Raw genomic sequence first — 25,474 nt, 5'->3', positions numbered from 1 at the left:
TCTAACAATATTAGAATATGAGTAGAGTTTTCACTTCAAATCCCTCCCACCCAATTTTCAAGTGACAAATTGTTTAGTGTTTTCTTTTCAAATTTTTCAGATAAAACTTACATGTAGCATTTTAAACAAATTTAATGCATTAAACTCTGTTTTAGGTAGAACACATGGCAATTAGAGGAGAGTTGTTAGAATCCAAAACTAATTTCTAAAAGTTATTAGTAAGAAGTAAGAGAAAGGAACTTACCTTAGACAATATGTAAACAAATAATTGAAAACAAAACAAACAAAAAACTAGTGATATACTGTGATAAACTGGAAAAATGTGAAACATAATAAAATATGTACAAGAAGAACTAGAGGTATAGATAATGGAAACTAGAGAAGCAAAAACTATTATTCATTTACATCTAGGTATTAATAAAGAGTGTGGTGCAACACATGCATGATTTTTACCACATTTTTCATGTGGGAAAATATCTATTTCTTATATTGGATTATTTCCATACCAATTTCAATGAATTTTGAATGAATGTTAATCAAGAACCTATTCCATTTTTCCTTTAGCATTAAATGCTTCTGAGATCAAAATATTTCTTATGTAAGAATATAATTATCCACATTAATTATTCTACTTTATGTTTTAACGTATAAATTTTAAACAAGAAAACAAATGAACATATGTAGACAGAAGGAGAAATAATTAGTTTAGTTGAGTTATATCAGATATAGTTATTTTAATATTTGATATATACAGGTACTTTTCTCACAAAGAAGTCAAGTATAAGAGCATTAGAAAAATAAAATTAAGTATTTTGGGATCATATTATTAATGTCTCTAAAATAATAATATCTCCCATGAAAATGTATACATAAAACACACCAGAATTTGTTGGAAATAAGATACTTATTGGGAACTAGAGCAAGGTCAAGTGTGTTTTGCCTTAGCAAAGAACTTGGCTATGCTTTGTTCATGCCCGAGGGATCTATGGAAGTTTTAACTTCAAAGTGATGATTTAAGGTATCTGGTGGAAGCAATTTCTAAGCATCGAAGCATTAAAGAAGTGGCCTGGCTTCTTCTAACAATTGAATTCAGATGCAGGAGCAAAGAAATGACTTAAGTTGAAATTTATTTTGAAAAGGAAAACAGAGCATAAACATACGGAAAATTTGAAGGCTGGTCATGTGGCAGAGATTTTTCAGGAGATAAATTAAACCAGGCTGTGGAGCAACCATTTGCTAGAGAGATTTGCATAACTAAGAAGGAGCCAGATGCTGATAGCCATGACAATGGGAAAAAGGCCTCAAAGACATTGCAGAGCTCTCTGAGGAAGGCCTTCCCATCACAGGCCCTGAGGTCTATTCTGTGCAGTCTAGGGACACTGCTCCTCACATCCCATATGCTCAGCTCCAGCCTTAGGTCAAAGGGCTCCAGATATAGCTTGGGCCACTGGTTCAGAGGGTGCAAACTGTAAGTTGTGGTAGCTTTCATGTGGCATTCAGTCTGCAGATGCAAATAATGCAACACTGAGGGAGACTTGGCAGCCTCTGCCAAGATTTCAAAGGACATACAAGAAAGCCTGGGTGCCACGGAAGAAGCCTGTCACAGGGGTGGAGTCCTCCCAAAGAACCTCTATTAAGGCAGTGCAGAGAAGAGTGGGGATATAGGCCCCACACAGAGTCCCCACTGGGGCACTGTCTAGTGGAGCTGTGGTGGGAAAGGGACCACCATCCTCCAGACTCCAGAATGGTAGATCCACTAACAGCTTGCATCCTGTCCTGGAAAACCCACAGGCACTTAACACCATCCAATAAAAGCAGCATCAGGGGCCATACTCTACAGAACCACATTGGTGAAGCTTCCCAAGGCCTTGGAAGCCCACCATTGAATCAGTGTGTCCCGGATGTGAGACAGAGAGTCAAAGAAGATCATTTTGGAGGGTTAAGATTTGATGTCTGTCCTGATGAGGTCTGAAGATTCATGGAGTTTGTACCCCCATTTTTTTTGTTAATTTCTCCCTTTTGGAATGCAAATATTAACCCAATGCCTGTATCTTCCTACTGTATCTTTGGAGTAAAGATCTTAGGGCTTGGACGTAGGACTTTTGAGTTAACAGTGAAACTAGCTAGGGTTTGCGCAACTAGGGATCATTATATTTTGACATATGAGAAGTACTTGAGATTTCTCAAATACTTGGGGCAGGGGTGAAATGATGTGGTTTGGATATTTGTGCCCCCAAATTTCATGTGGAAATGTAATCCCCAATGTTAAAGGTAAGGTCTCATGAAAGGTGATTGGGTCATGGGCATGAATCCCTCAAGGCTTCGGGTTGTCCTCAAGATAGTGAGTGAATTCTCACAAGGTCTGGCTGTTTAAAAGTGTGTGGCCCAATGGAACAAAACAGAGGCACCGGAGGCAACACAACATATCTACAACTATACAATCTTTGATAAACCTGACAAAAACAAGCAAGGGGGAAAGGATTCCCTGTTTAACAAATGGTGTTGGGAAAACTGGCTAGCCATGTGCAGAAAGCAGAAACTGGACCCATTCCTGACACCTTACACTAAAATTAACTCCAGATGGATTAAAGACTTAAACATAAGACCTGGCACCATAAAAACCCTAGAAGGAAATCTAGGCAAAACTATCTAGGACATAGGAGTAGGCAAGGACTTCATGAACAAAACACCAAAAGCATTGGCAACAAAAGCCAAAATAGACAAATGGGACCTAATGAAACTCCACAGCTTCTGCACGGCAAAAGAAACAGTCACTAGAGTGGATCGGCAACCAACAGAATGGGAAAAAATTTTTGCAGTTTACCCATCTGACAAAGGGCTGATATCCAGGATTTACAAAGAACTCAAACGGATTTACAGGAAAAAAACAAACAAGCCCATTCAAAAGTGGGCAAAGGATATGAACAGACACTTTATGAAAGAAGACATATATGAGGCCAACAATCATATGAAAAAATGCTCATCGTCACTGGTCATCAGAGAGATGCAAATCAAAACCACATTGAGATACCATCTCACACCAGTTAGAATGGCGATCATTAAACAATCTGGAGACAACAGATGCTGGAGAGGATGTGGAGAAAAAGGAACACTTTTACACTGTTGGTGGGAGTGTAAATTAGTTCAACCATTGTGGAAGACGGTGTGGCGATTCCTCAAGGCCTTAGAAATAGAAATTCCATTTGACCCAGCAATCCCATTACTGGGTATATATCCAAAAGACTATAAATCGTTCTACTATAAGGACACAAGTACACAAATGTTCATTGCAGCACTGTTTACAATAGCAAAGACCTGGAATCAACCCAAATGCCCATTGATAATAGACTGGATTGGAAAAATGTGGCACATATACACCATGGAATATTATGCAGCAATCAGAAATGATGAGTTTGTGTCGTTTGTAGGGACATGGATGAATCTGGAGAACGTCATCCTCAGCAAACTGACACAAGAACAGAAAATGAAACACTGCATATTTTCACTCATAGGCGGGTGATGAAGAATGAGAACACATGGACACAGGGAGGGGAGTACTAAACACTGGGTTCTATTGGGGGGAAAAGGGGAGGGCCAGTGGGAGGGGGAGGTGGGGAGGGATAGCCTGGGGAGAAATGCCAAATGTGGGTGAAGGGGAGAAGGAAAGAAAAGCACACTGCCATGTGTGTACCTACGCAACTGTCTTGCATGCTCTGCTCATGTACCCCCAAAACCTAAAATCCAATAAAAAATTAAAAAAAAAAAAAGTGTGTGGCACCTTCCGCCCCCATTCTTGCTCCCACGACGTAAAATGCCTTCTCCCTCTTTGTGTACTGCCATAATTTTAAGCTTCTGAGGCCTCACCAGAAGCTGAGCAAATGCCAGCACCATGGTTTCTGTACAGCCTGGAGAAACATTAGCCAATTAAACCTCTTATTTTTGTAACGTACCCAGTCTCAGGTATTTCTTTATAGCAATGCAAAATCAGACTATACACTGAGTCACTAAAGATCTATGTCCAACTGTGCTGTAGTCTCTGTAGGAACAGCTGTCACTGAGTTTATATATTTTTATGATCTTACTTCTATAACCCATTAGTTGAGATTACTTGACATTTTCAGTTTCTAAAAACCAAATGAGTCCAATACATTGCACAATGCATATAATTTTTCCTTGTACTAAACACTAATTTCCTCTTTAATATGGTATGCTTTGTATGACACACTGCACTTTAGATGTTGAGACTTAGACATTCTTTCTCTTTATATAGGCATTCTGTATATGAAAAATAATAATAGAATATATAAAACAAAAATATAAATGTAATATTGCAGAAATAAGGACTTTAAGTTGTTATGTCTGACTTTCTACTAAGCTAATATACACCTCCATTCAGCCCTGACATATTCTTAATGAAAAATATATTCTCCTGTTATTTGCAAATGCCAAACAGGAACTTCTCCTTTTTAAGTATTTTGCATAATGATAGATATTTTCTAGTTCAAATTACAGTCAAAAGTATATTGCTTAGAAGATAACATTGCTTATACCTCTATAATGGCAAATCATACTTTTGAAGTCACTCTATAAGAGTAATCGACTTTGATTATTATCTCTAATGCTTCTTCTAGAATTACCTGTTTTTCTTTTTAGACAAGGAATACTTTAAATTCTTCAAGAACCAGTTGTAAATTTTACTGCTCAACATACATAAGAATCTGGTATATGTTTAAAGACAGAAAATCTCAATGCTTTTTAGTTTATTTTTTTCATCACTTTGACTCAACCAACATTGAATGACTATTTTTACCATGCAATAAAGATAAGTGTAATTTCAACCCTCATGTTAGTTTCTACATTTTGAAAAAAATAGACAACTATACTTTCTTAAATATAATATGTTTATATATTGAAGGACAATGATAGCTTTATGTACAGAATGCTCTAGAAATGCAAACATAGAGCACTTAAATAGCCTTTAAAGTTTATTGAAAGCGTCTTCAGGGAGTACTATCATACAATACAGGTAATAATGACAAGAAATTATAGTATTAACAGAAAACAAAATAAAACAACATCATTTTTATTCACCCTTTCATGTTCCATCTCAGTTATTGTGAGTACAGAAATCATGAGACATTATTCAAGAAATATAGTTTTATATTTTGTTCCATCAGTGATAGTCATCTTTGAATGTTTTGAAGAATTGACATGCATTTGTTCCCTTAATATGGTTTTGATGATGAATAATCAATCCAGCTTTACATTTTTGAGAGCTTAAAAACAAAATATAGCCAAATAAATTAAATCAGAATCAAGACATGAAAAATTGCTTGTGAATAATCTTATTTCAGCATTTTCAAATGTAGTTTTCTTGTCAATTCATAAATGATAAATGCAAATGTATAACAGTAAACTGATTGCTAATTGTCTCTTTTCCAGATGGAGACTCTGGATCATCACATTAATGTAGAATTACACTTTAAAACTATTAAATAACCCGTTTCGGGAAGAATGTATTAAGTAGGAAATAGATTAACAGGTTTAGAACTCATTAGTGAATTTCCATAACAACTATTTACTGAGCACCTTCTACATATGAGGCAGTGCTCTAAGTGCTGTAAACCTGGCAGTTAAAAATAAAAAGCAAAGCAAAACAAAACAAAAAATCTGCCCTTCTTGAGCTTACATTCAAACAGTGGTCATCATTTGGTTTAAAAACCTTACATGTCTATTTTAGAAGTTAACTTTTGTTGACCACAGTCTTTGTTTTTAATTTCTATGAAAGATATTTATTAATATTGTCTTCAGACTTTGTTTAAGATTTTGCAGGCTATTAATCACTTTAACAATGGCCAAGCTGATACTCTGTATACTGTTACAGAAATTGTGATTTATTCTTTAACATTAAGGGATGATGTTCAACTTGTAGAATTTGTCTGCACAGAAGGAACAAATTGAGAATAGGTTGTTTGAGAAATTTAAAATAGGATATTGGCTACTATTTGTGATTATTTTCATAACACTTCTATAAGTAGTTCTAAATATCTCTGTGGACATTTCTTTAAAGTTAAAAAATCTAAGCATACTTGATAAGGATAAAAATATACTAAAAACCTCTTTTCATTTTTGATATTTAAATCATTTTTTTAGAGATAAGGTCTCACTCTGTCACCCAGGCAGTGATGCAATCATAACTCACTGAAGTCCCAACCTCCTCGGCTCAAGCAATCCTCTTGCCTCAGCCTCCCGAGTAGATAGGACTACAGGTGCGAACTACAACACATGGCTTTTTCTCTTTTTTTGCTTTTATGAGACAGAGTCTCACTATGTCGCCCAGACTTGTCTCAAACTTCGGGCCTCTAGTGATCCTCTCACCTCACCCTCCCAAAGTATTGGGATTTTAGGTATAAACAACTGTGTTAGGCCATGAAAACATCTTAATTTTTAATTTTTCCTTTATTTAGATACCACATAGACTACAGTACAGTGATCCCAGTAGGTTACAATACATTGAGAAGATCATAACTCACGCAATTTGGGTCATCTTTTGTGTGGTCTGAACTTTGAAGACACTATTTTGTCTTAGAAAAATGTAGGTGGATGTAAATGTAACACCAGGATTCCTCACACAGACATCTGTAAATAATTGTTTTGGCTTCATTTAAATTGCTAATATATTTTATTTTAGGATTACTTTGATATGATTTGGATGTTTTTTTCTCTCCCAATGTTACATTGAAATGCCATTCTCAAATTTAGAGGTGAGACCTGGTGGGAAGTAATTGGATCTTGAAGGCAGGTCACTCATGAATAGCTAGTACCATCCTCTTTGCAATAAGTGAGTTCTCACTCAGTTCATGCACAACCTGGTTGCTTACAAGAGTCTGGGACCTCCTCCTTTTTTTTCTCTTGTTCCTGCTTTTGCCATGTGATGTGGTTACTCCTGCTTTGCATTCAGTCATGAGTAAAATCTCTCTGAAGCTTCACCAGAAGCAAAGCAGATGCAGGTGCCATGCTTCTTATAAAGCCCACAGAACTGTGAACCAAATAAACCCCCTTTATTTATAAATTATTTAGTTTCAGGTATTCTTTTGTAGCAATACAAAATGAACTAACACACACTTACTTGTCTTAAGTTTTAGAGAGTTCATTTTCTCCCTTCGTCTTTAATTTTTAGTGACCCAACTACAAATGATTATTTTAAATTTGCTAGATAGAAGTAAAATTAATTAGAAAAATAAAGTTTAAAATATTGTTGTAGAGTGATATTTCTTCTCTTCCCAAATTCTAGTCTGAGATCATAGAGGAAAGAACATCCGCGAATAGTTTTAGATTCTTAAAGTAGAGATAAAAAGGAGCTCTTACTTTTCTGGCAACTTTAATTTGTTGCTTCCTAAGCACTAGAATGGGAAACTCATTGGTCATTCTTACTATCAGGGTTTTTGATATTATTCCTCAAAATCAGGATGTAGGCTCCTCCATCACTAAACTCAGGAAACTCTAAGATGGGTGATGGGTGTGTTTTCTGTTTTCACTGGACAAAACTGACTCTATTTCCTATTGGGAGTGGGGACCATGGGCAAGTCAGCTCACATTTCATTCCTGATTCAGTTGCTCTTCAAATCAAGGAATAGGAAATCGAAGCTACTCATTTTGGTCTTAGGGACAAGTTTCATTCTTTGACCTAGACTACTAAAAATTCCTTTAAGGCATTACTCTTTTCTTCAATAGTTTTGTAATAATCCTTGGTACTGATTTTCCTAATTAGGCTAGGCCTAGTAGAAGTGAGGCGAGGTTTTGACTTGTAAATAGTCTTGAGGGTAGGGCCATACAGTGAATTGTGGCTGGGTAAAATCCTAGTATGTTGGAGAAGTTAAATGCTTGTGATGTGTGCTTAAATTTAAAGCTATTAGTTCTAAAATTAAGTTTGATTGCTAGTGAGAAGGCTAAGATGGTTATGCTGAGGTCTATGAGTTTTAGGTGGAAGGGCATAGTTGTTTGGGGGATGATGTAGGAATAATATTGTCAGTGATGAAAAATCTGGTGAAGATACTACTGATTTTTAGGCATTTGATTGAGTTCATTAGGAACAAGTTGTTTTCATTAATAATAATTGTGGAGGTTGTGAAGCGAGGTTGTCCTATCAGTGCAAAGAAAATAACACCGTGCTATAAATAGCTGTCAAGGAGGTGGCAATAAGAGTGATTAAAAGGGCTCGGGCATTGGAATACAGTGTGTTTGCGGTTTTGATATGAGGGCTTTGGAGTAGAAGCCTGTGAGGAAGGGTATTCCTGTAAGTGCAAGGCTGCCCATACTAAGGGAGGAAGAAATGAAGGGCAGAGCCTTGAATAATCCTCCTATTTTTGGATGTCTTGTTCATCATTGAGGTTATGGATGATGGATCCAGAACATTTGAATAGCATAGCTTAAGAAATTAGTGTGAGTACAGATGTGAAGGAATGCCAGCTGTGGTTGATTAGTGCCAATTGTCACTATTATAAGGCCTAGTTGGTGTGGTCGTAGGGTGTTGTTAATGTCAACCCATTATATAATTTTCCAAATAATTATCAGATTTTTAGTGATACTATGATTCTGGGCTGTGACCTTCACAAAAGTTTCTTCTCGAATAGCCGCCCTTCTTTAGTTCAACCAGGGAGACTAAAGCACTGGAGTTAGAGGAATTCCTTTTCTCTCATCTTTGGTACAAGATTCTGGTACAGTCTTTACCCTGAAAAGTAGCTATTTGTTATTAAAAAGGTTATATATGAGTTTCATACAGTTTATCCTTTCTCTCTCCTAGCCAGAGCCAGGTGGAGATCAGTGTCAGATCTTCAATGTAAGAACGTGGTGGAATTCTGGAAGTTAAACCCTTGAAAGTGTGAGACTTCCACTAAGACAGTGGTCTGAGGAGACTTTTACTCTCGTCTCAGACTATACTGAGCTTCCAATAATTCATCAAAATTACAGTGAAGTGACCCAACCAGTTTATGAGTCCAATGGTTCCTGTTCCAATTTAGCAGATTCTAACTGGGGCTTTGGAGTCATCTGTCTCTCCAGATTTTGGCGTGGCTGTTTTCTCTGCAAATAATAATTTCTCTGATATGCCCAAGAAAAGTCCCTGGCTTCACTTTGTCTAGATTTTTCATGTTATTAGAATGGGTCTGACCCTTTTCAACCTCTTCAAATGGTGGCACTGAAAATGGACGATAATAAATTATTACTTCTTTAATCATGGCTTTTTAAAAATTATTTTAAAATATTAGAATATTATTGGAGAAGGAATAAATATTAGTTTTTTTTTTTGTCTCAAACCCCAAAATAATGGAGTGTGCATGCATAAGAGTTACTAAAATAGGCTGACTTTAGAAACAAAATAGATTATGAAAATTATGGATTTGTTTAATGATTAAAATGAATAGAGACCTTATAAGTTAGATATTTAATATTCAGAACTAAAAAATCTATTTTGGCTCAGCAGGCTACAAATCTCTTCAAGAATGGGAGTGTGCCTGGTTTTGGCAAAATGGTAGAGCAGAAATAATGTGAAAGATGAATTGTGTTCAGGAAAAACACCTTTGGAGAATTTTGACTGAAATTGTGTCTTCTATAGAAATTCTTATGGTAAAATGATAATCAGGCAATAGGACTAATGTAAATTAAAATTTGAAGATTATGTAAACAGGCTAGGCAAGCTAACATAAATTTTAGCTAACATTTTGATAAAGTTTAATATTTACACTATATTTTAGGCATTATTAGAGTTAGACAATGAGGGCATTGAACACAACAGGTGTTTTTCATGTCCCCTTCCCATTTACCTGATCTCATGTCAGATTGACTATTATTTGTTTTAAGCTTTGATGACAGTTATTGATTTTAGAAAACTAAACACTGGATTCTATACAAGTATTTGGATAATTTTATCAATTGATAATGTGAGATAAGTGCCCTTTAGATATAGACGATAGTTAATATTCTTGGTTGACATTAAGGAAAATAATCACTTGAATCATTACTGTTCCAAAAGCTAATACTGGAACATTCTGCATCTAGGACAGTTAGAAGATATAAAATGGGATAAATTAAAATAACATCAAAAGAAATCAACTTTAGTGTGCTGACAGACCAAGAGCAGTAAGAAGGAGAAAGAAAAATAAAGAAAAATAAAATAATTGAGCTAAAGTTAGAAATTATTTTAGGAAAAGATATAATATTGCAGAGACTAAATTTTAGAAATAGCAATCATCAAAAAGATATTCTGAACCCCTTAAAGATGGTCCTAAAAGAGATATTTATTTTAGCTATTAGAAGATTAGGAAACTAAAAAATACATGGTGTTCAGAAATCTCCAAGAAAAGATAAAATGTAAGATCTCAGAACAGATATGATTCTTCTACAAGATGGAATCTAGAATCTGAAAATTATTTTAAAGCTGCCAATAGTGTGGACTAGAGATGTTGGCATGTAAAATCTAGGAATATTATCAAGAAATATTTTCAAGAATAATGTACATTCTTAAAGCAGTATTGGTTAGATGTTAATACATGTATTGAAGATAAGGAAAGGAAATGCATTACACCAAATTTAAGAGCAAACCTATTAAAGTTTATACACTCAAAACCTCATGGAAAGTAGCAGAGATAATAAATCCTATGAAAAGATGCCAAAAAGGAAAACGATTCATTGATTTACTTTTTTGTTAAAGACAGAGTGTCACTGTGTCGCCCAGGCTCACAGTGCAGTGGAACAGTCTTGACTCACTGCAACCTCTGCCTCCCAGGCTCAAGCCATTCTCCTGCCTCAGCCTCCCGAGTAGCTGGCATTACAAGTGTGTACCACCATGCCTGGCTAATTTCATATTTTTTGGTAGAGATGGGGTTTCACCACGTTGGCCAGGCTGGTCTCAAACTCCTGACCTCTGGTGATCTGCCCATCTTGGCCTCCCAGAGTGTTGGGATTACAGGCGTGAGCCACTATACCCAGCCTTGGATTTACATGTGTTCAACAATGAAGAATAGAGAAGACAACTTATGGATACTAGTCCTTGCGTGGGAGAAATTAAGTGAGCAAAAATTTCTTGAGAACACAATTTTTTTTTAACAAATAATGAATTCAGTGAGGCCTTCACTTTTTATCAGGTCACGAGGTAAAAAGACAGTAAGAAAAGCATGCTGGAAAGGCCTACTTTAAGAGAAAAAGTAGCAAAAAGAAAATTATAATCTGGGAAGAGTAATAGCATTACATGTGGTTAAGGAGAAAAGCAGTCAAGGTAAGAAGGTTAAACATGTTTTAATGCCATTTCCAACTGGTTTCAAGTAGTGGGATAAAACGGAGAATTGAAAATCTAAGGGCATAAAAGTATGTGAAAGGTGAAAAGAAAAGCCAAATGGAGAATAGTGAGGCTTCAGAAACAAAAAACAGGGAACTACTTATTGGCTTTTATGAGAAATGTGAGGATCCAGGGTTATAGATGCCCTAAAGCACTAAAGACTAAATTTTTTCTAAGAGATTTGTTAGTTCATTTGCTTATTTTTTGTGTTTTTGTGACCTTCCTGCCTGTTTTTGGAAAGAAATTACTCTTAATCTTTTACTTTGTTTTCAGAGTTATTTAAAATATAAAGTTATAAGTTCAAAATTATTATTTGAAACCCTTGATCTTTACTAAATTTTAAGGTGATCTTGCAAAGTAATCTAACTGATTGCCCTAAAATAATCTTGCCAATAATTTCTAGGATTATCGGAATAACTTTTTGCCTCACAGACTTAAATAACTTTAAGCCAGTTTAAATGTTTTAAATACATTTAATAGATAAGTATTCTCTTTTATAAAATAATTCAATAATCTGATTTAATAAACAAAATAATTCTAAGTACCAAATAATTACCAAAATCAGCAGACTAAAATGGCTCTTCATAGAAATTTATGACTTAACTTAAAAAATTATCAAGTTAAATGAATTATTTAATGCATTTTACACTGGAGTTGTAAGACTGTTATTGTGATAGCTCATGTTTTTTTTTATATTTTAATACATAAACCACCCAATAGTCACAGAATCTTTATTAATATGATGAATTAAAACCATGCTTTTTATTTTCTTAAGCTTCCTGTACTTAATGCAAAATCTTTCCAATTATAAGAAATAAATTTTTACTTAAAAACAGAAAATCAAGAACAGCATTAGCAAGATGCTAGAACAGGAGTTCTCTGGCTTCACTCCCCTCCACAAAAATTCAGCAAGCTGCTGTCCACAGCAAGAATACCATCATAATTATCCCAGAATTCGGTAATGAGACTGGGATCCCCTTGGACTGTAGAGCAGGGAAAAGCCACCATTGAACGGTAAGACAAATGGTTTTTGGTTTTGTTTTGATCATGGAGCTTCCCTTGCCCCAAGTTTACACAGAGCCAAACACAGATAATTGGACCCACTGTTTCTATAGTGAAAAAAGTGAGTTGGAGGCAGACATTCAGTTTTGCCACCATTTTGAAACCCTTCACAGGAGGTTCACTGTTGTCTTGTTTCACAGGAGTCACTGGAACTACCAGCAGGGCTAGGCCACCAGGGTTTAATTAGAAACAAGCAGATTGTAGTGGTTGTTCTGCATTCTGGCCAATAAAGGCACTACACATCATGGTGCCTTCAAGTAGGCAACATCATCGTACTGCAGGAAACACTGCCCATGTGTTTTTCAGGCCTGAATCTCTACTCAGCTTCCCCACACAACCCATGTGCTTTTCTTAGGTCTTCCCCAGGTCAAAAGACAACTATAGGTCAGCAATTATCCACTGAGAGAACATCTTCTACCCAAGCCTACTGCCAAATACATGATCCATCGAAGTTCCAGTGCTCAGGTTAAGTCCTCCCCAAGTTAAAAAGCAATGGGAGGTCAGTGGTCACCTAAGGAGGGCCTGTGTAACACTCACAATCTCTTTTCCTTATTTTACTCTCTTCCTTTTCTTTCTTCTTCCCCCTACACCTTCCCTCGTCCCCATTCCCCCTTTTCCCTCCCCTTCCCAGTTCTCCCTCCCCTTCCCTTCCTTTCCCATTCACCTCCCCTTCTCCTTCCCCCTCCCCTCCCCTCCTTTTCCCTTTCATTTTCTTTCTTCCCTTTCCTCTCCTTTTTTTTCCTTTTTAAGACAGTCAAACACAAAGAGTATTCAATTTACTAAAAAATGTGTTGTGCCATGAGTGATTTATGTAAAACAGCTGAGAATCTATTCTGCAACAAATCCATTAAAATTAATTTTATTCACCAATTGTTGACAAGTTAAAGTTTTACAGAGTCATTGCTAATAGAATGGATAACATTTTCATTTGTCTAGAAGAATGATGAACATTCTCTGCTCTCATCTCAACAGACTGTTCTGTCAGTGGATTGGAAGAACAGAGATTTCAACAGAGAATAAAGATACAAGAGGCTCAGTTTAAAAAAGATAAACATTTGAAATCTGAAGGCTGCTTCAGGTGATTGAGTAACATCTTTCTACAGATAAACTGCACTTGAGGTAAATGAAATAAAGATGCAGAATTAATCATATGTGACCTAAAGGCTAAAAAAGTAATTGCATTCCAAACTAGCACATGGAAAAATAAACCCTAAAAAGACAGAGATACAAGAGAATATGGTTAGTAAAAACACCAAGTTCTAGCCACATTGGATGAGAATAAGACAACTTCTTTGGAGACAGAACTGGATACTTTAACAATGCATTGTATATCCAATATAATATATTGTTTAGAAAAATGTCAGTATATACTTTATACAGTTATTATGTGAATGGGAGAAATCATCTTTATAATTTCTAGTGATTAAGAAGTCCAATGGGTATTTGTATACATAGTTAACAATATTCATATATTAGATATTTTGATGAAAGTGTTAATTCTAAAATAGGAAAAACCCAGAAAGCCAGTTACTGTCAGATTTCGTCTGTGTAAATTATCTCTGTCAGTCTTAGTCTATAACACATTTTCTGTCCTCTTTATCTAAATATGATTACTTTTCCTGGGGTCTGGAAAATATTTTCAATGATTTTTTTTTTCATGAAATCCTATTTCAAGACAGACTGGGCTTGTGACATTAAGCAGGTGCCAGCATTTTTTTTAATTCAAGTTTGGAGCTTATTGAAGAAGCAAGATACCTGACCTTTTGATGTGAGGCAGGCATGGACTGCTTACAACTCACCAAACGTTTTTGGTTTTTGTTTATTTTTAGTGATAAAAATGCTGGAAGAACTTCAGAGGGCTGATTTTCAATGTTGTTCTAGCTCTCAACAAACAGATTTCATACAAGTCTCACTAACTCTTTCATCACTGTATTTTCTAGATTGTCTGAAATTTATGCTGCAGGTCTTGAAGGACTGACCGTGAGGCATCGGCTACTTAGTTATGCAGTTACCACGGACTTTCTTATTCTCTGTCTTCTCTAAACCGGTTCACAGACTGTAAAGTGAATGCCAAAACTTGATATGAGTAGTGAGTAAGTAGCACAGCCTTTATTCTCAATCTCGCTTTGCAAGTATCTGATGGTAACAAACTTTTTTCCAGAATTCTATCTATTTGTAGTTATATTCCCCAGTTCTATCAACATCCTATTAGAGATGTCAGCATTCTGATATTTGACAATCAGGGCTCTAAAACCACAGGCAATACAAAAAATTCAGGAGCTGATTTTGGCAATGTGAGTTAGTCCCTCCCTAGATTACAGAAATCTTAGATGACTAAGTAACAAAAGACAGGATATTCACATCTGAGGGATAGATTCAGTATACTTGACCATGTCTCTTTCCATGAAAGACAGAACAAACATTTGCTTTTCTGTTTTATGTTCTTTAAAAGTACTGTCCTCTGATATACACATATTCGACTGTAAATTTTCTAAAGCCAGTGGAAGTTTTCCAAAGTCAGTGGACATGTGAATTAATAATCGAGGTACTATACCCAATAATCACACCAGCTGTGGTATTTTATAATGCTATATCTACCATCTTCTCATGTCCCAGTGGAGGAATCCTAACTTCCAGCTACCAAGAAATGATAATATAGTTAATAAGAACTATCTAGTAAATCTTCAAAGCATTAATAGATATTATAGGTAGGATTGCTTTTAAAAAAGAAACTCATTTTAGATTACCTCAAAAGGCAAGTTCTTTTATTCGTGTGTGTATGTGTGTATATAAATATATACAATGTATATATACATAATAAATGACATTAATACAGTTGAATTATTTTTAGCTGATTTAACAAAACTGTCTTTTTTTCTCACAAAACCATATTTCTGTGCTCATTTTACGGTTGTGCTGAGAGCCAGAGATTTAAGTAATTTTCTTATAACAGCCAAACACTACTTGGCAGAAGTGTATGGGTGCTCATAATCACAATGCATTTGGAGAACGCCATGGAATCAGATTAAAACAAATGTACATTATCTCCATTGGAAGAAGTGTTCAGGAAGCAGCTCATCTTTTAAGAATCTCATGGCCATACTTGCTTCTATGCTCTTGTCTCTACTCTTCTTGTTGCTCCTTCCTCCCAATCTCTGCCCAAATGAACAAAAAGGAAATGTTCATTCTGTCTTTCACGGAAAGAGACATGGGCAAGTATAATGAATATATCCCTTAGATGTGACTATCCTGTCTTTTGTTACTTAGTCATCTAAGATTTTTGCAATCCAGGGAGAGACTAAAACATTCATACTGTCACAATCACCTACTGAATTTTCCATATTGCCTGTGGTTTTAATGGCCTGTTTGTCAAATATCAGAATGCTAATAACATCTCTAATTGGGTGTTAACAGATCTAGGGAATCTAATTACAAGTAGAGTTCTGGAAAAAAGTTTGTTATCAGATACTTGCAAAGGGGGATTGAAAATAAAGGCTACTCACTACTCGTATCAACTTTTGGTAATCTCTTTATAGCTATGAACTGGTTTAGACAAGACAGTAGGAGTCACATTTGCTTCTAACCACTTGTCTCTACTCTCCTTGTTGCTCTCTCCTCCCAAATCTATCATTTCTGTTTCATTCTACCTTTCTTTCCCAAATTCCTCTCAGTAGACATGCTTCCCTTGGTTAAAAAAAAATTTTGCAATCTGACTCATTTCTGTGTCTGACTTTATTAAACTAGCTTGTAGGCTGGGCATGGTGGCTCATGCCCGTAATCCCAGCACTTAGGGAGGCTGCGATGGGTGGATCACGAGGTCAGGAGTTTGAGACCAGCCTGGCCAGTATGGTGAAACCCCCATCTCTACTAAAAATATTTAAAAAGTTAAACAGGCATGATGGCGCAGGTCTGTAGTCCCAGCTACTCAGGAGACTAAGGCAGGAGAATCGCTTGAACCTAGGAAGCAGAGACTGTACCGAGCCCAGATCTTGTCACTGCACTCCAGCCTGGGCGACAGAGTGAGACTATGTCTCAAAATAACTTAATTAATTAATTAATTAAGAAAATATACTAGCTTGTATATCTCATATGTAAATTACCAAGATATAACTTAATCCTTTAAATTAGGTTCAGATGGTGGTCGCTTACATATGTGGCTTTTTGGTTCTATGAAAGTGGTGGTCAATTTAAAAAACCTTTTGATAGGCTTTGAGTTTTGACATGGTTTTTCATATGATAGTTTTGACCTGTAATATAGTAAAAACCTGAAATGAATTAGTTAAATATCCTTATCAAGACAATTTGTTTCAAGTATTTTAAAATTTTACACATCTCATAAATTTTTCTGTCAATTATATCTAAACATTTATAGCAGACAATAGTAAATGTTATATTCATTTAATTCTCACTGTAATATTGTTAGTCATCTGGTACTAATATTTCTCTTCTACCTTTCCTAGAAACTTTTTCTTCAAAGTGTATCAGTATCCATACGTTTTTCATCTACCCTGTGTAGTGTTTGAAATGGAATAGGTGTAAGGTTGACACCCTTGTCTGTTTGGCTATAGTAGTCAGCAGTAGTCAGCAATTTCTTAGAAAAATCTGTCATTTTTCTGAATTTATTGCATATAAAAACTCAAGAAATGTCCAAGCTGTTTATTTCAAAGACAGACACCCTAAACTAGGACTGGGATATACATGTTCTCTTTTATTCAATATTCTGCTGGCATATGCTATGACAAGTAAATTTCCATTTTGAGGTTGATATTAAGCAGCTTCTAAGCAAGTAGCAGTAGTCTTAGTGCGTAAGGAAAATGCAATGATCCTATTATGAATCCCTATGCTTCTAGTTTATTCTCTACCAAAATCAATCATTTTAACTGCTGTCATATAATCTTCCAAAATATTCCTTTAATTATGTCATCGTACTGGCCAAAACACTTCAGTTTTCAAAATTCACTGTCTCAAAGAAAAATAATAATTTGCTTTATAGGTCTTTCACTGTCAGTTTTCAAGTTACCTTTTCAACTTCATATATTAATATTCTAATATAAATGTTTTCAATGCTAACTAAAATGTTCTACTTGAAAACTTGAATTTTTCTGACTTTATACCACTCCCTGAAATAATAACACTTGAGATGCTTGTCTGTTTTCTATTTCCAGATGAGAATTTCAGGAAATTTCAGAATACTTATCTTTTTCTGAGTTCTCTCCTGAAAAATCTGAAGCTGATTTTGTCATAAATTATATAACCTTTATTAACTTAAATAATAATGATATTTTCAACATCTTTGTTTTAAAATGTCTTTTGTTTATAATGTAGAATTTATGTGATTTAACGTATATGTTGCTAAATTATTAATGTTAAATATTTGAGGACACTCAAGCTTTAATAAATCCGTTAAAACCTAATTATGTTGCAATTATCAATGAGGTTACAACAGTTCAAAAACTCAGAGGATACAAATTAAGAAGCTAAATAATTGTAAATTTTTTCAAAATATTTTTCCTTTTAGTATATTCCTCATCCTATATTACATATGCACACACAGGCACACACACACACACACACACACTTATTGTATATATAATACAATACATAATATACACAATAAGTATTAAGTGTATACTTAATACTTTATATATTATACACTTATTGTGTTATTTTTATTTGAAATGTAAAATTAATAAAATGTAATTAATTTGTTTGAGAAAATATTTTTTGTGACCAACACTAATTTGGAAGAAATTAGAAAAGGAATCTACAGGTTTTAGATATCAATATGCACAGACTTTGATATCCTTTAGGTTTCATGAACATAACATATTATCCCACATCAAGGATTTTTAAGTATCACAGAATACCAGGGAAGCATGACTTTCAGACAGTGCCCTGACAGCTATACCAATGTCATGCTAGGTCAATCTATAATCCTACCTCATCCATCAAAATAACATTGACCTTCTTCCCAATAGTATGTCAAATATTCCAATCTAAAATGCTTCTGTTCTTAATCTACTTTTATAGTATAATGTAATGCATATCATATACATATGTGTTTGTATGTGTTTGTGTACACACACACACACACACACACACACATATATATATATATATTTTTTTTTTTTGAGACTGAGTTTCCCTCTTATCACCTAGGCTGGAGTGCAGTGGCACAATCTTGGCTAACTGCATCCTCGACTTCCTGGATTCAAGTGATTCTCCTTAGCCTTAGCCTCCTGAGTAGTTGGGATTACAAGTGTGTGCCACCAAGCCCAGCTAATTTTTATGTTTTTAATAGAGACAGGGTTTCACCACATTGGCCAGGCTGGTCTTGAACTCTTGATCTCAGGTGATCCACCTGCCTCGGCCTCCCAAAGTGCTGGGATTACAGGCATCAGCCACCCCACCCAGCCAATATGTATATTTTTTATTTCTACATATATATTATATTTTGAAGATTGGTATCTTGCCTACAGTTGGTATGAGAAGAGTTTGGAATCTCCCTTTTACTGCCTCTACAGTATTAGAAAATTATTACGTGTCTCTATTCTTTTCTCCTAAATATAAAATTGTAGGATTTAATATTTTACATTTTGTTTCCTTCAACTTTTGTTTTCAGTTCAGAGCTCTATGCACAGGTTTGTTACATAGGTAAACCTGTGCCATGATGATTTGCTGCATCGATCATCTCATTACCTAGGTATTAAGCCCAGCATCCATGAGCTATTCTTTCTGATATTCTCCCTACCCCCACCTCCAATATTTACTAGTCGTACTTCTATATGAGGCACAATAAATAAACGTGTGGGAAAGGCATAGTTTCTACCTTAAAGGTCTTAAACTCTAATACAAATATCCAATGGCTAAACAAAAACCTCAATTTCTTATATGCAACTATAAAAGAAAATATAAAAACAGATGTTTTGCAACTACTCAGTCTCATAAGGCTGCAGTTGAAGGCTGAGGGTGTGTGCAAATAAAAGTAGTGAATGGTACTGGCACTTCACATTCATTGAGTGTTTATGACAGAGTACATTATTCAGTGCAATCTGCAAAACAAATATTAGGTATATTGGCATTATAATTCCATCATTGAAGGCTTGGAAAAGTTTAAAAAACTGGTTTGGAGCCCTTTATGTTTAGCTATCATGGTATGTCCTATCCCATAACAGTCATAAATGATCTTTGAGCTGAGGTCAGAAGGATATATTCAAGGAAAAACAAAAGATGGAGCAGGATAAGACTCTATGCAAAAATAATCTTACGTTCAAAGACCAGAAGCAAGGATAACATAATACATTCCAAAATATTTTTCAGGATTAGTTGTATGACGATTAGAGTGAGATATAGCCTAGTTCTTAGGCATTATATTATAACATTTTAATTTTCAATACATAATTTTAAAAGCAGTAACAGTAACAAGAAGGTAGTAAAAGGTTTAAGACAAGGATGTATATATATGGTTTGTGTTTAGAATGATCATTCTACTGGCAATGTGAAAAATACATTTTAGGAACTTCCAATTCTAATGACAATGGCTCAAGTTTCTTAGATCAAACCTGGGGTGAAAAAAAATATTCCAGAGGAATTTAAAAACAAATAGCCTAAAAGTACTTGAAGAGATTTAAACAATTGGAAATATGCATACAAAGCTACGGATAAAAGCCTGAATTAATGAAGGTCAGTACAGCATTAAGGCATCACATGCTTTTAAATTGGAAGGTATCTTTTTGATGCCGTACACTAAAAGTTAAGATTCAAAATTTGCAGTTAGGAGGAAAAAGTCAAAACCAGAAAACTTACCCAAATAGGGAGTCTGTAGCTATATTTTGCAGATAACTCAAATCTCTACACACCTTCTGTAGAATAGCAAAGCAGAAATAGATCATCCTACCCGACCCACAAAAAAATTGCGTGGTGTGATTAGAACAGAACAACCGTAACAAATTAAAAAATGGGAACACCTTCTGGTAAGCTATTACTACATGTTACCAAAGTGCAAATTCCTACTCTTGATACACATGGCCTGGGTTGATCAGGGAATCTCAAGCAATACATTTGCATTTTATTGGTTTCTGTCTAGGGTGCACAAGGAGGCAAAGCAACTTAACAACATGGTGTTGACACAGTTGTTTGACTCCCACTTTGTCTATTTGCATTATCAATTTTAGTATCATAAAAATAACACAAACTGGGCCGGGCGTGGTGGCTCAAGCCTGTAATTCCAGCACTTTGGGAGGCCGAGGCGGGTGGATCACGAGGTCAAGAGATCGAGACCATCCTGGTCAACAAGGTGACACCCCATCTCTATTAAAAATACAAAAAATTAGCTGGGCATGGTGGCGCACGCCTGTAATTCCAGCTACTAGGGAGGCTGAGGCAGGAGAATTGCCTGAACCCAGGAGGCAGAAGTTGCGGTGAGCCGAGATCGCGCCATAGCACTCCAGCCTGGGTAACAGCAGCGAAACTCCATCTCAAAAAATAAAAAATAACACAAACTATGGGCAATTTATAATAAATATTATTAGGCTTTATTGAGAGATTTTAAGGAAGACAAATTAATGGGGATATACTCTATGGTTATGAATTAGAAAAATCAATACATAAACCTACATTTATATACATAATTATTAATACATTCAGTGCATTGTTAATAAAAATTTAGCATTTTTTCTTATAAATAAAGTAAAATGTGTGTAAAAACATAAAGAACACCTAAGACATTCTTGATAAGAACGCTATGGATAGTGTCATGGAACTAAAACCTACCAGATCACTGCATCTGGATAATGAAAAACCAGGTCATGATGATTCTTTCCTCTGGTGTTCACATTTATCTGAAATCTCTACCCTTCAGTGTGTCTGGGCCCTTTGACTTGCTTCTAACAAACAAAATAAGGCAAACATGATGGGATGCCCATGATTATGCCATGTTATTTAAGACGTCTTGCTAGGAAACTCACTCTAACAATTCTCCTTGCAGGGTGTATGTTTTAGACTGAATGTTTTGCATCCCCAGAATTTATATGTTGAATCCCTAATGACCAGTGTGGCTGCATATGGAGATGAGGACTCTAAGCATGAGCTGCCCTGCAGAGCTGTGGGATAGACTCTGCTACCCTGTGGTCCTCGAGGACAGGGCATCAAAAATGAAAGATGAGAAATCTTCAGCCTTAAGTTCTAATGAAGTTTGCCTTGCTAGCTTTTGGACTTGGTTGGGAAATATTACCCTTGTTTTCTTCTGATTTTTCCTTTTTGGGACAAGAATTACTATTATCCACCTGTCCCAACACTGTATGTTAGAAGCACATAATTTCTCTGGTTTCAGAGGTTTACATTTTGAGAGAAATGTCATCTGAAGATAAATCATAGTTCAAGTCTCATGCATGTCTGATATAGATAAAATTTAGATGAGACCTTAGACTCTAAAGTTAGAAAGTTAAAACTGAAATGTGTTGAGACTTTTGGAACTGTTTAGATGAAATAAATGTATTGTACATGCAGGAAAAACATAATTTTTGGAGAGCCAGAGGTGTAATATTATGAACTGAATGTATATGTTCCTCCAACTATTATATGTTGAAGCTTCATTAAGCCCCAGTGTGGCTGTATTTAGAGATGAGGGTTCTAGGAAGTAATTAAGATTAAATGAGGTATTGAGGGTATGACTCCCATCTGATAGGACTAGTCTTTTCATAAGAAGAGTCGTCAAAGAGCTCTTTCTTTCTCCCCAAAGCAACACCTCTTTGTGCACATTCAACAAGGAAAGACCAAGTGAGAATACTGAGAGAAAGCAAACATCTTCATGCGAGGAAGTGAGCCCTCACCAAAAACTAGCCCTCCCAGACATTCATCCGGGGTTTCCAGTCTTCAACACTATATTCATATATATATATTCTGTTGTTTAAGCTGTGCAGTCTATAACATTTTGTTATGGCAGTCCAAACAGATTAATACACCAAAAAAAAACCAAAAAACACAAAAAAGTAGGTATTCTGGGAAGAGCCCAAATGGCAAGGAACTACAGACAACTTTCAGGAGGTGATGGCAGTCTAATCCAACAGTTAAAAAGAAGCCAGGGCCCTCAGTTTTACTACTGCAAGAAAATGAATTGCACTAGTGAACTAAATCATTCTGGAAGAAGATTCTTTATTAGTCAAACCTCCAGGTGAAAATACATCTTGGCCATCAACTTTGATGACAGTTTTGGGAGATATTGTAGGAAGACCCAGCAAAGCCATGCCAAGGCATTTGGCTCACAGTAACTATGAAATAATAATGTGACTTCCTGTAAATTCTGAGTTTATAATAATTTATTACATAAGAATTGATAATATTATAATAAAATCTAATTTATTCATGTAATTTAACTCATAAAAATAAATAATTCATGAATGGTAAATAGAAAATGCAAATATATTTTTAGAAATAAATATTAGTATGTGACTTAATTACTCTGTGTTTGTGTGCTAAATTTATCAATATAAAAACAGATTCCCAAATTAAACTTAAATATATAGTTATATTAAATTTAAATGAAAACTAAAACTAGATACATAAAAATGATGTCAGTGAAAATGGTAGGATAGATAGGCGTAGGGTCTTTTTCCTTCACAGAAAAAAATTAAAAATGAACCCTAAACTCTCAGAATAAAGTTTGTTATAACTGCAAAGAACTTAAGAACAGAAAACCAAACACCACATGTTCTCACTCATAAGTGAGTGTTGAACAATGAGAACACATGGACACAGGGAGGGGAGCATCACACACTGGGGCCTGTTGTGGGGTAGGGGGGTTATGGGAGGGATAGCAGGGGTTGGGTGGATTTGGGAGGGAATACATTAGGAGAAATACCTAACATAGATGATGAGGAGATAGATGCAGGAAACCACCATGGCACGTGAATATCTAGGTGACAAACCTGCAGAATCTGCACATGTACCCCAGAGCTTAAAGTGTAATAAAAAAGAAGAAAAAAATTTACAGTAACCAAATGAATGCCGAATCAAGAAAATGAAAGCTTAATATAGAAGAAAAACTAAGGCATTTTACCTGCTTTTTCTCCACCTTCTTCTTTTGTTTAGCAGTTATCTTAAAGATAACAGCAATGTTTCCAATGTGAAATGCTGGTCCCTGGTTCTGTAGCACAGAACTTGTACCCAAAGAATTGCATTTGTCTGTTCTAGCCTGTCTGGGGACTTCTTGAAGGACTGATGCAAGACAGTCATCTTTAATTAGCCTAACTCAATAGTCTCTCTAATTATAAAAGTGGCAGGCACTACTTGAAAACATTTTAAGGCAAACTAAGCAACTGCTGTTGCCTGGGGCAAAATATTATAGTTGAGGTATAAAAATTAGTGCACTTAAAGCATAGGAGGAAATCCTAGAAATAGAGAGTTTCTTTGGGAAACTCCCATTCAAAGTTTATATGTACACTGGAGAATTAGAAAGTCACATACCTGCCGGGGGTAGAAACTATGATTAGGACATGCATAAAAACATGTTAAGTTTCATTTCTGGCTATTGCATAGATTCAGTGCAAGCAGAAAATAAAGATAAGACATGAAGATATAATTAATAGCTTGGATAAGTGTTAAAGAACTGCCCAGCACAGAATCAATCAGCAAAGACTAGAAGATTTTATTTACTTTCCTTTTTCTTTTCTCTCTCTCTTTTTTTTTTCTTTCTTTGCTTCCTTGCATTCAAGAAAATCTCTGTCGAAGCATTAGCTGAACACAAGCTAAAGAAACATAAATTTCTGGGACAAAACCTGAAGGAAAAAAACTACAAAAATATTTTATAAAGGTCACTAAACAAACAAAAATGTAAAAACCCAGCTTGTAGTTCTCTTCCTGGTCTAAGCTCACTCCTTTGGTAATTTTGTCTTGTATTCTTGCTTTAAATAAATGACAAAAAAGCCAGATCATATCCCTATATCAGAGATCTCTTATGAATTCCATCCTCATACCTACAACTGCCTACCTGACATTCATTTGCTTGAATGTGTGATGGACATCTCAAACATAACACTAAACCTCTGTCTTTTGCCCCGCAGACCTGCATCATCTTTGGTATTCATTCTGTTCCTCCCATTGCTCATAAAATACTTTGAGTTATTCTTTTCATGTTTTTTGTTGTACACCCTACATCCTGTAGATCAGCAAATCCTGTTGGCCAGATTTCAAGAATATACATATTTGAATCACTTTTTATGACATACAGACAGCAACCTAATCTAAGTCATCATCGTTAGTCTCATTCATTAGTAAAATGGCCTCCTATTTGGTGTCTCTGTTTCTAATATTACTTCTTCAATCCATTCTTCAGATGTAATCCAAAGAGATTTATAGTGAAATATGTTTCAGAACTTGCTATTTCTCTGTTCAAAGCCCTGAAGTGTCTTCCTATGTGGCCCTACTTGGAACTGGCATATCTAATCTGAGCTTGAGTTACATCTTGAAATTGCCTTTGCCAGGCTAGATTAAAGTTTGTATCTTCAAGATATGATCAGAGTTTGTTTATCCAAGTCATCAAGTGGCACTAACAATGTGAGAACACTTAAATTGTATTCTCTATATAAGGATTTTGGGCACCGTATTTCTCATGTGGATTGAAATCTTAAATGTAAATGAGTATAACCCTATGGTTCAAATTTCAAGTGAGTTTTACTTTCTCTTGTTCTCTTTTCCAAGACAGAGACAGCTAAGTTTCCTGGCTATAATTTTCCGTTTTTTCACCTTTACTTTGAGATATAAAATTATAGGTATTATTAGACTTTCTGATTTAATTCTCCTTTTTGAAATTTTGCTTGTTAATATTAAATAAAGGCACACATTGAATTTGGTGAATTTTAATATGACACACAAACACACACATTCTAAATCTCTGCTCATAGGAATTGTCATCATACTTAGCACACCTTATAAAACCTTTTGAACATTCTTACATATTTAATTTTTCAGAAGTCAAGGGATACATATCACATTCTGTGTTTCATTAACATACTATTTATACTAGAGCCTCCTTAGTTAAGAATGGATGAGGGAAGGCTTAATTTTTGTGATCATATTTTACGA

Source organism: Callithrix jacchus, chromosome 1 (genome assembly GCF_049354715.1).
Source record: "Callithrix jacchus isolate 240 chromosome 1, calJac240_pri, whole genome shotgun sequence".
In the NCBI taxonomy this organism is placed as follows: domain Eukaryota; kingdom Metazoa; phylum Chordata; class Mammalia; order Primates; family Cebidae; genus Callithrix; species Callithrix jacchus.
This window is presented reverse-complemented; position numbering follows the sequence as displayed.